This window comes from Macaca fascicularis, chromosome 9 (genome assembly GCF_037993035.2).
Source record: "Macaca fascicularis isolate 582-1 chromosome 9, T2T-MFA8v1.1".
NCBI lineage: Eukaryota > Metazoa > Chordata > Mammalia > Primates > Cercopithecidae > Macaca > Macaca fascicularis.
The window spans coordinates 108,402,497-108,414,458 of NC_088383.1; the positions used below are offsets into that span (position 1 = coordinate 108,402,497).

Here is an 11,962-nt window from a genome sequence, read left to right on the forward strand (position 1 = left end):
TTTTGTTTGAGTTGGAGTTTTGCTCTTGTTGCCCAGGCTAGAGTGCAATGGTGTGATCTCGGCTCCCGGCAGTCTCCGCCTCCTGCATTCAAGTGATTCTCCTGCCTCAGCCTTCCAAGTAGCTGGGATTACAGGCAAGTGCCACCATGCCCGGCTAATTTTACATTTTTAGTAGAGACGGGGTTTCTCCATGTTGGTCAGGCTGGTCTCGAACTCCCAACCTCAGGTGGTCCACCCACAGCCTCTCAAACTGCTGGGATTACAGGCATGAGCCACCGCACCCAGCCAGTTTTCATTTTAACCGTTTAACTCCATTCCATAACAATACCAGTGTTTCTTTTTTTCATGATTCATTCATTCATTTATTCATTCATTCCATAAATATTTATTGACCATCTACTATGCTCCAGCATTGCACTAGGTGCTAAGAATAACATAGTGAACGAAAAGACAAAATCCCTTTCTTCACGGATTGTAATCTAATGGGGAAACAGTAAGAGTATTGCACAAGTAAAATACTAAGATTACTAAACTGTAACCATATATGAGTGCCACAGATTTTAGTAATCTGAGATTACTAAGGGAATTAATTTAGTTGAGGCCAGTTCTTTCCCCCTCAGAATCTTCCACCCAGCACGGATAGTATTCCACTTCTAATTCCTACCCCAGCTATACCTCTTAGACCTTACAGTTTGCACATATGACAAAGTTCTGGAGTCCATGTTGGCAGCCAATGTTTTCAAGAGAAAATGGCCCATTAAAAATAATATTTTTAATTTATTGTCTTGTCACTTTATTGCTTCTAGCTTTTTTCCCAAAAGACAAAAATATCACTTTAAAAATCTAATTTGCATTCATAAGATATAAGTACTTTTCTCTTTGTGTTTCTGTTGGGAAATGTGAAGAATGAGACATTTCCTGTAAGAATAACATAGATCTTTATCAAGTTAAAGAAAGACACAAATATCAAGAGAAGGTAGAACCAGAAACATCTATTTGTGTTTGTTATTCTTATTCTACATAGGACAAGAATCTCCAAAGGTTAAAAGGAAAACATACTGGCACTGCCCAAAGAGGACAGCCCTGTCATTGGTGGTACGTGGACATCACCGAGTGACACGCAGCATCTCCTTCATGTGTGATGGGCATGGGGGCCAGAGCTAGGCTGCAAATTCTCCTCTGGAAGACCATTGTGTCAAAAGAGCAGGTAATGGGCACAGACAGGTCAAGCTCAGAGTTGGGGCCTCTGGTTCCCCCAAGGGAGGACTGGGCTGTGAGTGAGGCATGGAAAGCAGTGCAATGAGAACTAAAGGGTCCATGAGCTCCATCAGCATCCCCCAGAAGGGAAGGTTATATATAGTCAGAGGCAAGAAACAATATTGGAAAAGCTCCAGAATTATAGATGGTGTGACAACCAACAGCTTAGAATGCCTTTAATGCCATATTCAGGACATGCCCCTGTTTAGGGCAAGGGACCCTAAGATGAAGGACACCCTTGCTTAGCTGATGTAGAGGAAGGGCTTCTTTGTCTCCCACCCTTCCCCACCCTGTATTTCCTTCTCCTTTCACTTCTTTGTTATGGCAAGTATTTATCATTTCGATGACATATAGTTTCTTCTAGGGAATTTCCTTCTTCCTTGTATTGAGCTGACTTTTATCTAGGTGCTCTAATCAAAGATTGGTCCTCAGACCAGCAGTATAGCGCCACCCAGGTGCTTGTTAGAAATGCAAAATCTCAGGCCCCACCCTGGGCCTACTAAATCAGGATCTGTGTTTTAAGATGATCCTCAGATTTTACCCAAGCACAGTAAATTAAGAAGCATCATTTTATCCCCATGAGCTTCCTGGACTGTAAAATGGACAAGGTCATTCCTGATCCACCCTGCTCACAGCTTTGAAGGGAAGATGCTCTGAGACTTAAAAAAATAGTAGTAGTAGTAGTAGTAGTTCTTGTTGTTGTTTTTGGCTGGACGAGGTATGCCTGTAATACCAGCACTTTGGGAGGCTGAGGCAGGCGGATCACAAGGTCAAGAGATCGCGACCATCCTGGCCAACATGGTGAAACCCCGTCTCTACTAAAAATATAAAAATTAGCTGAGCATTGTGGCATGTGCCTGTAGTCCCAGCTACTGGGGAGGCTGAGGCAGGAGAATCACTTGAACCTAGGAGGCAGAGGTTGCAGTGAGCCGAGATCGCACCACTGCACTCCAGCCTGGTGACAGAGTGAGGCTCCATCTCAAAAATAAATAAATAAATAAATAGAGATCATTTTCAAAAGATAAAAGTGCAATAGAATTATTAAATACCAAATGTATTTGCACCTGGACAATTTGACTTATTCAAACTTTTTTAGAGTAAACAAAGATTAATCAATGACTATTTGTTTCCATAATTGGTTATATTAAATATTATCTTGAAATGTTCTAGAGTTCTATTTTATTTTGTTTAGATCAATGATTCTCAATCCTTGCTACACTAGAATTTTCTAAATTTTTCTGCAAGTCCAAAGTCTGAGCCCTATTCTCAAAAGATTCTGATTCAGTGGAAATGAATCTAACATACTGCCAGAGTTGAAAACCACTGATAGTGATGAGTCATGAGATGAGCAGAGTTAGATCCATTGTGTAAAAAGCAAACATAGAAATGCTAAGGGGCTAAAAATTGCTTGAAAAATATCGCTTGAGCTTTGCTACTGACCCTGCAAGGCTACCTCCAGGAATGTGTCCTGCCAAAATATTGTACAAAGATGTATGTGCCTGAAGGCTCGTGGCAACATTGTTTGTAATAACAAACATAATGGAAACAATTTTAATGTCCACCAATTAGTGAGTGATTACATAAGTAGGGCACATCCATATGACGCAATACTGCACTGTTAAAATTAATGAGGCAGACCTATATGTACTGCTGTGGAAACATCTCCAAGATATATAATTAAGTAAAACAAAACACAGTTACATAACAATATGTGATACATGAACTCATTGATGTAAAAGCTAGTGCATATATACATGCACATATACATAAACGTCTAGAAAGATTACTGAAGGACATGCACCAAATTGTTGACACTGGTTACATCTGGGAATAGGAATGGGAAGGAAAGGGACATTTTGCTATGTAAACCTCTAAACATTTTACAACAAAAACATATTCATGTACTACTTGCGTAACTATTCAAAACATATTCCAGGGCTGTCAGCTGTCATACCATCTATAATCCTGGATAATAGACTATTTAAGCTATTATTTTAATATTACGATTTTGAATGAATAATTCTATAATAAATAATATAGTGGTTGACAAAAAAAGCAAATCTAAATATAAACTCAAAACAAAAGCTCCTAGGACACGCAGGGTTTTTGTTATGGAGCCTGTCACTTCTTGACCCTCAGATGCCTGGGACTGTATTTCCCTGACTTCTCTGGACACCCTCCCTATCCAATGTTATGCTTAGCATTGACTCTAACAGCCTCTCTGGTTCCTTGGAAAACTCACCCAGGCAAGCACTGTACTTCTAGGAGGATCTTGATGTTAGTACTTTGTAAATTCTTCTTTGGTCCAGCCCTAAAAATCACTGGGGACAGACAGCCCTCTACAACTCCGCCTGGCTGAGAGTTAGGTCGCCTCCATTTCAGGCAAGTGAGAAAAGTACACTGATTAAGCTGCAGGAGAAGGGATCTGCATCCTGTCTAGGAGAAATCCTCGAAGTCTGCTGTGATAGCTCTTCCTCTTTGAAATGGTGATTAAGCATTGGAAGTGCATAATGAGAGAAACTACTTATAAATCTGTGCCTCTCAGCTCCAGGCCATTTCTTTTTCTCTAGGAGAAAATCAAGGATTTTGCCCTAATGGCATTGGAACAAAGTCAGGGCTGAGGCAGGCCGACAGAGAGGGAGGCTTCCAGCCCTTGGCAGCCCTGCTGACAGCTCGTTAGGAACTGTCCCTCTCCAGCTCCTGTTTCATTTCTTCAAGTTACAAAGCCTGACAGAGTTTGATGGAAAAACCAAGGCGGTAATGTCCCCCGCAGCAGCCGAGGCCCTGCTCATCCATCTTTGTTTGACAGATACAGAGAGTAGATGTCACCTACAAAACATTTCACTCACCTGAACCAAGTGTGCCAGGATGGCCCTGTCGCCTTCAAAGGACCCAAAAGGAAGAATCCAGACCAAGGCTCGTCTACCACAATTGAGATTTCTCGCAAAAGAAAATCATTTTTAACAAGACAGTTGCTGCAAACCAAATGCTCATTCAAGTTCTCCTCAGAAAAGTACATATAATGCCTAATAATTCAAAGAAAGTTATACTTTGATTTACAAACATCTCTTCCAGGCTACATCCTCCAGCTGGTCTTTGAGGGCTGGCGACCATTTACGTTCTGAGAAGTCAGTCTGAAGTTCCACAAAGAGGGCCTGGGACTCTAATTTTGCTGGATTTTCAGAAAGGGGAGTGTAATGAAACAAAAATGCCTCTCCACTCCAGACAGCAGAGGCTGGGATGCATTGCTATCCCAAGGTCTCCTCAACTCAGCCTCTGTTAGTGGTTCTCCAACCTTAACATACCTCAGAAAAATCTGTGAAGCAGACTTTTAAAATGATGTTTAAAAAGATGTTTAAAATACAGATCCTGATTCAGAAGATCTGGAGCAAGGCCAAGGAATAGACATTTTTGTTTGTTTGTTTGTTTGTTTTTGTTTTTTGAGACGGAGTCTCGCTCTGTCGCCCAGGCTGGAGTGCAGTGGCGCGATCTCGGCTCACTGCAAGCTCCGCCTCCTGGGTTTACGCCATTCTACTGCCTCAGCCTCCTGAGTAGCTGGGACTACAGGCGCCCGCCACCGCGCCCGGCTAATTTTTTGTATTTTTAGTAGAGACGGGGTTTCACCGTGGTCTCGATCTCCTGACCTTGTGATCCTCCCGCCTCGGCCTCCCAAAGTGCTGGGATTACAGGCGTGAGCCACCGCGCCCGGCCGGAATAGACATTTTTAACAAACTCTCTAGGTGAATCTAGCTGCAGGTAATCCTGGGGCCTCTTTGAGAAGCAATGCTACTACCTGCATCTGCCCAGGGCAGCACCTCCAGCCAGGGTTCCTAACAGCATCCTCAAGCAGCACCTCTTGGGGACAGCTCCCCTCCCCACTGGCTGCCAAGCCCAGACTTGGTTCTCAGCAGCTTTTCCTGTTAAAGGTAGAGCCAGTTCATCTTAAGGGTTCTTCTGAAGATAACAACAGTCCCCAGAGACCACTCCCTGAAGCAGAAGCATCTTCCAGAGACCATCCAGTGCCAACTTCTCGGATGCCCATCTGGAAGGCAACTCCCAATAAAGTCCCTGCTGAGCCCGATGCTGACACATGACTTTGTCATAGTAGCTGCTGATTTTAGCCAATTTGAAACCAGAGTTCAACTCTTAACCATTTTATCACCTTGCTCATATTCGTAATAACAGTAATTCATACAACAATTATTATGGGACTATTAAGTGCTAGATTAGGGGTTATGCTGTAAGCATACAGCGACAAACAAGACAAATACAGTTGGTCTTCCCAATCTGCAGCTTCCCCATCCGTGAATTCAATCAAATGCTGACTGAAAATATCTGGGACAAAAAAATTAAAAATTATAATAAAAATATAGCAATACAGTATAGCAACCATCTGTATAGAATTTACATTGTATTAAGCATTATAAGCAATCTAAAGATGATTTAAAGTATATGAGAGAATGTACATGTAAATACTATGCCATTTTATATAAGGGCATTGAACATCTCCAGATTTTGGTATCTGCAGGGGTCCTGGAACCAGTTCCCCCCAGATACCAAGGGACTCACAGCTGTTTGGCCTTCATGGTACTAACAATCTTGAGAGCAATCCAAATGTATAAATGAACTATTCCTTGCAGTGTGAGGAGAGCAGTTCTAGGAAACTGCTAGGTTAGGTGCTAACACACTAGCCTAGACAAGGAGGATCAAGAGGGGTTTCTCAGAAAAAGTGAGGTCTAAGCTGAGATCTAAATATGGGCACGAATTAGCCAACACAAAAGCAGGAGAAAGGGGGCTCACGGCTGAGGATATAGCAGTTGCAAAGCCCCAGAGTTAAGAGAGCATATAACATGGTCAAAGAACTGAAAAGTGATTTGGTATGATTAGAGTGGAGAGGAAAGAGAGGTTTCAGCAATAAGACTGAAAAGGTACACTGGATGGGAAGGGTGTGTGGGATGGCAGGGGGATGAAGGGAAGTTGGTCAATGGATATAGACTTACAGTTAGAAGAAATATGTCCTAATATTCAGTTGCAGAGTAGGGTGACAATAGTTAGCAACAATGTATTGTATATTTCAAAATAGCTGGAAGCCAGGACTTGAAATGTTCCCAACACTTACAAATAATAAATACTCCTGACTTCTTATACATTCCATGCATGTAACAAAATATCACATGTACCCCATAAATATGTAAAATATTTTGTATCAATTTTTAAAAAGATATACTGGACCCAGATTTAGAAGCACCCTATAAAATATCTTAAAGGGTTTTACTGTGTGTCTATGGAGATTCATTAGGTATTAGTCAAAGCATGTAGCTGAGGAGATTTGACCTGAGTTGATGTGTGCCATGGGCATGCAGTGGGAACTGAAGCTATGGGAAGATGACATTACCCAGAGAAGACCAAAGAGGGCCTCGGCCAGCAGCCTGAGAAGTGCCAGCATTTCAGGAATGGAAAGAGAAGGAAGAGTCCCCAAAAGACACTCAGAGAGGTAGTAAGAAAACATGAGAGGTGACGATATGCCCCAAATCACAAAGCTAGTAAGTGACAAACTTAGAATTCAAAACATCTCTAACATTCCAAAGCCATGCTCCTAACCTCAACATCTCTTAAATACTGTTTTCCCTTACTGCTTAAAATTACAGTTGATATAAAATTTTACTTATACATATTTTTCTAGGAATTCATTTATACAACAAAAAAATCGTCAAGGCATTTGTTGAGTGCATCCTTGAGTTGCATTAGGAAGCAAACTTGTGAAACCTGCCTCTAGCTGCCTCCACATTTCTCCCCTGGTGTGCCCTGCCATGTCTTCAGTTTGGATATGCTTTTGTTCCCCCTAGGAGTGTCCCCTAAGGGATAACCACATACAGTCCATTGACAAATGCTTAGGATTTCTCTCCAGAAGTGCTCCCACAGGTACACAAGGCACCGACAATTCTCCAAGGAGCAAACCAAACAGTAGTAATGATCATGTTCCTTACAACATGTGTGTCTTCTCCAAAACAAAGATCAATGGATGCTCTGGTTGTTTCTATTGTTTATTGTTTTATCAAAATAATACATGCTCATTCTAAATAAAACAAATGTAGGATATATAACATTTCACAAATATATAAAGCAAAAATAAATTATTAAATTCTCCTACCTGTCTCCCCCAACCTATTACCTGTAACCCCATTACCAGAAATATCCATGGCAAACAATTTGGTGTATATATATATACACACACACACACACACACTCCACACACACACACACACACACACACATACATATATACATACAATTTTTAAATTGAAAGGATTCTATTATCTATATTGCTCTGAGACTTGCTTCTTAAACTATATAATGATCAAACTTTTTATGTCCGTGTATATAGCTTTACCTACTTTATTTTTTCCACATACCAGCCCACAGTATGAAGGCGCCATTACTTCTTTAACCAGTCTTTTATTGATGACATTTGTATTGTTTCTGGGTTTTCTTGGCCTGCTTGGATTCCACAGAGTGTGAGGGGGCCCAGAAGAATATTGTTTGGGCTAAACTCTAAACTAAGCATTTTTTGGAATGTGACATTTTTTGTACTTACCTTTCCTCCCTCTCTGAGCTTGTTGGATATTTCTCTCCTGCTGGTCCCTCTAATCTTGCTGTTGCCTGATTTAAGGTATGTTTGTTGTTTTAAAGATTTCCTTACAGAGTCTAGGACTTTTTGGGGGATGTAAGTTCAACAAATAAACAAACTATTGTCCTAACTTTACATTCTTATTTTAGAGGATTTCGGGAGCACAGGAAGAAGTTCTCTTGTTATCTGGGAATCGGCTTAAAAACCTAAAGTCATGTTTGAACTGTGCTTTTTATTTCCCTCTAAAGAGCATCCCAGCTAGAGCTTGACTAAATATATTTAAATTGAAGGCATATCCTATAACCTCAAAGAGTTAACAGTCTCCTACAGTCTGTTGGGGAAGCATAATTGGCATTAGGGAAACAATTAGAGCACAGTTGAGTGCTAAATTATGTGGTACAAGCCCCTGGGCAACAGTGCGGGATGATGGCTCAGAGGAGTTCTCTGCCTCCAAGGGGAAAGTGGAACTTGAGCTGGGTTAGGAAGCAGGAAGTCACATATTCTGAAAAGTCTAGGCAGAAGGTGTAAGGCTTTTCAAGTACCAGGTAACTTCTCATACCTTCTTGTTTTCTGACATTTTAAAGTTTTTGTTTCAGGCCTGCCTACCTCCATGAGCATGGAAGCTTGATGAGGTCAAGGACTCTGTCTTTACTGTTCACCACTGAATCCTCAGTTCCTGGAACAGTGCCTGGCACACAGTGGATGTTCCATGGATATATGAACGAACAAACGACCATGGTGTGTGTGAGGAACAGTGAGAAGACTGTTCTGTCTGGAAAGAGGTGTCTCTCTCTGGGACTAGGGGACTCTCCAACAGACCAGCAGAGGAGCAGCCAAGTGAGCCTCAACACACAGGAGCAAGTGGGGTAAACAGGATAAACAGGATGTGGGAGCCACTCACAATTGCCAAGGTGGACCTTGTATAGATTGCAATAGGGGACTTGAACCTGAAATCAAAACAAAAAACAAAACTGCTCTGCACAACCTACAGGACTCCATGTACTTGGTCAGCCAACAGCTAAAGTTGGAAGAAAAAAAAAGGATTTGTTTAGTCCTATCCTACCTTTCCCTTGTTAAGAACATAGGCAACTATTAATGTGATCACAATACTTTTATTAATGCCTACCATGATTGCATTCACTATTTAAGCAGATAGATTCATTGCTGTCTCATATTGAGCCAACTGCCGAACAAGAACTGGTCTGTTTTGTCATACATTGTTGTTTTGTAGGTCTATATTTTGTTTTCCATCCTATATTTGTGCAATTGATTGTTGGGTCTAAATGCAGTGCTTTGCATTTTTCCTGGTGCATTCTTATTGATTTGAGACCATCTTTCAGCTTATGGAATTCATTTAAAATCTTGATCCTATCATCAATCACAGCAGTTATCCTCTTAGCTTTGTGCATCCATACATGCGATCTACAAATGCCCCAAGGATGTGGATGCCTAGATCTAATTTGGAGAATCCTAAGGGGCGAGGAGTGTTTGCCGGCTGACTCACCCTCAGTCATGGGCAAAACCAAAATGATGTGTGGCCACCAGGACGGGGATGTGTGGGAAACTTCACGCTGGAGTTGGGAAAGGAGTAACTGTTGGAATTCCAGGTTGAGGCAGATCCAAGTCAGAATCTCTGGTTTCAGCAACCCAGAAAGATTTCTTCTAGGAAGCTGCTTTTATAAGTAAAAGGGGAAAAAATTGCTTGATAATTTTTGAGGCCTGGCAGGGATGGGGAAAGGGCATGTTGTTCAGTTTAGAAGCCAAACTAGGGGATGGGAAGAGGATGACTGGCCAGCTTAGACTGTTAGAGCTTGGGTCTCCTTGCTGGCAGGCGGATATTAAATTCACTTAGAATCAAGACCGCTGTGAATATCTTTCCCCTCTTGCTCTTGGGAATAAATCCTACTTTGATGTTTTAAGCTGTTTCTCTTCTGTTAGCCACTCCCCAGGTTTTCACCCAAATCCTGCATGGGTCTCCTTTGTACCTTTCCTCTCACTCTGTCTCTGTTATAAAATCAATTACAATTTGCTTACATCTCCAGTTATGGGGGTACATTTTCCATCTGCTCCAAACATGCACACCCTTGGACTGCACCACTCCCCGCTCCTCCTGCCTCCCCCACCCGAGCCGCCTCCCCAGCAACTTTATCTTCCTAAGCAGCTCAGGAACACAGATGTTTTCACCCTGTTGCTCCAGCACAAGGGTATTTTCCCAGTGTCTCTCTGTGTGTATGCTCCAGGCACCGTCTCTCTGGGGAGGGAGAGAGTAAATGTTTTCATTCCAAACCCTCAGGGTCAGGTCTTGTTTGTCTAAACTGTGTTTGTTGCCGTAATTATCAGATTAGCTGATCTCTGACAGCAAGTTGGGGGTTGGAGAGGGGGGAGACTATTAACCCTCTGTAGGATGGTTGCTGTGCTTTCTCGTGAGAATACCTTTGGGAAGAGCTGTCATTTATCTTCTAACCTGGAAGATTTGTCTAGAATTCTTTTCACCAACCCTAACAGACCTTCATAATAGTCTGTTCTAAGTAAATCCAACCATCTAGCAGGCTCCACTGCTGGGATCCAACAGGCATTTAGCAGAGATGGAGGGTTGAAAGGGCATCTCTCCAGGGATCTGCTGGGAAGAGAAAGAAATGGAGCTTAAAGAGGATCTGGGTAAATAACTCTACAAACGGTGTCGGTGCCTCTTAGACCGAATAAGGAAGCCAGGAGTATGCACTGAACATCTTCAGCTTGTCCACCCGTCCCCTCCCGCTTGGCATAAGTGCAGCGAGGTTACCAGGCCCCACTTAGCATTGTTTGGGGATTTTCTGTTGTTTCCAAGATTGTTAAGATAATTTTTCACCGCTGCTGTTTTAACAAAACTAAATGTGTAGACATTTGTGAGTCTTTGTCATCAGACTCATATGGCTGGTGCTTTCAAAATGTTCACATATGCCCTTTCCTTCTGCCCACAGCACCCTTGAACTTCTATATGGTCTCCAAAGACATGATAAATACAGAGAATGTTCTCTCCTCTCAACTGTAACAGTAATGATTCCTTTGCATTTTAATTAAGTCTTTTGCACATGAATAAGTCTTGCATCCTCAAATGGACTAAAGACTCCTCGAGGACAAGAACTATCCTTCAGTCCCATACATAGGTTACCTGGCAAAGGACCCTAAATGCAGGTGTTTAATAAATATTTTTTGTTGACAGCATTTTTCCAAACTTCTTTTTTCCATTTCTCATCTCTGTTCCTTTCTGGGTTTGTATTTGGTTTTTAGTTACTTATGATGTTTACAGATCCTTTATTTATGGAATGGTCCTCCAATTCATACTCATCAACTCAATTCCTCCTCTTCTCTCCAAACACACACACACACACACACACACACACACACACACACACACACACACGCACAGAGAGACAGAGAGAGAGAGAGAGAGAGAGAGAAACCTTTACCAAACATCTGTATACCTAGTACTGTACAAACTTATTCTATGTGCAATTTCTTATTTGAAACCCACCGTGGCTTGTGAGGTAAGTACTATCACATGTAAGAAGGCAGAGACTCAGACTCAGAGAGTTAAGTAACATAAACAAGCTCCCACAATTGTAAGTTCCAGGTGTGTGTGACTCTAAAACCCATACAAATCCCATCTTGCTAGTTACTAAAGTGGAGAAAAGTTCAGATAATTAGAGAAAACATATGTTTTGCCCAAACCTAACTAAAACTCAACCAACCTATCTTCAGTATTTTTCCCCAACAAACATAGCTATAATAATTTCTTTGTAAAATTAAAAGAAGCTCAAACCCATACATTCTGGACAATATCTTATACAACAAAATCATTTTGATATTGTCTTAGCATATGTTTTAAAGTGAATTTGACTCATTCATCCATGTCCATGCTGTTTATAAAGCTGTCACTTCTTGCAGGCAAACATGATTTTTAGAATATTCTATGTAATCCACATACTGATTCATCAAACCGCTATTGAAAAGCTGCTGTTAACTTAGAATATCCCCATGTTCTGAGAAGACAAAAGTCTTTCGTCTTTATTGATGTTGCCAGGCCTGGTTCCAAAT

The 11,962-nt window shown here is 41.5% G+C and overlaps 1 long non-coding RNA gene across 1 annotated transcript; it reads left to right on the plus strand.

Annotated features, from left to right (window-relative positions):
- The first annotated feature begins 1,024 nt into the window (after nt 1-1,024).
- On the plus strand, nt 1,025-11,089 carry LOC135965170 (uncharacterized). The gene is made up of 2 exons (XR_010578062.2): nt 1,025-1,207; nt 10,846-11,089. It is a non-coding gene; the product is annotated as an uncharacterized lncRNA (long non-coding RNA).
- Nucleotides 11,090-11,962: the final 873 nt, after the last annotated feature.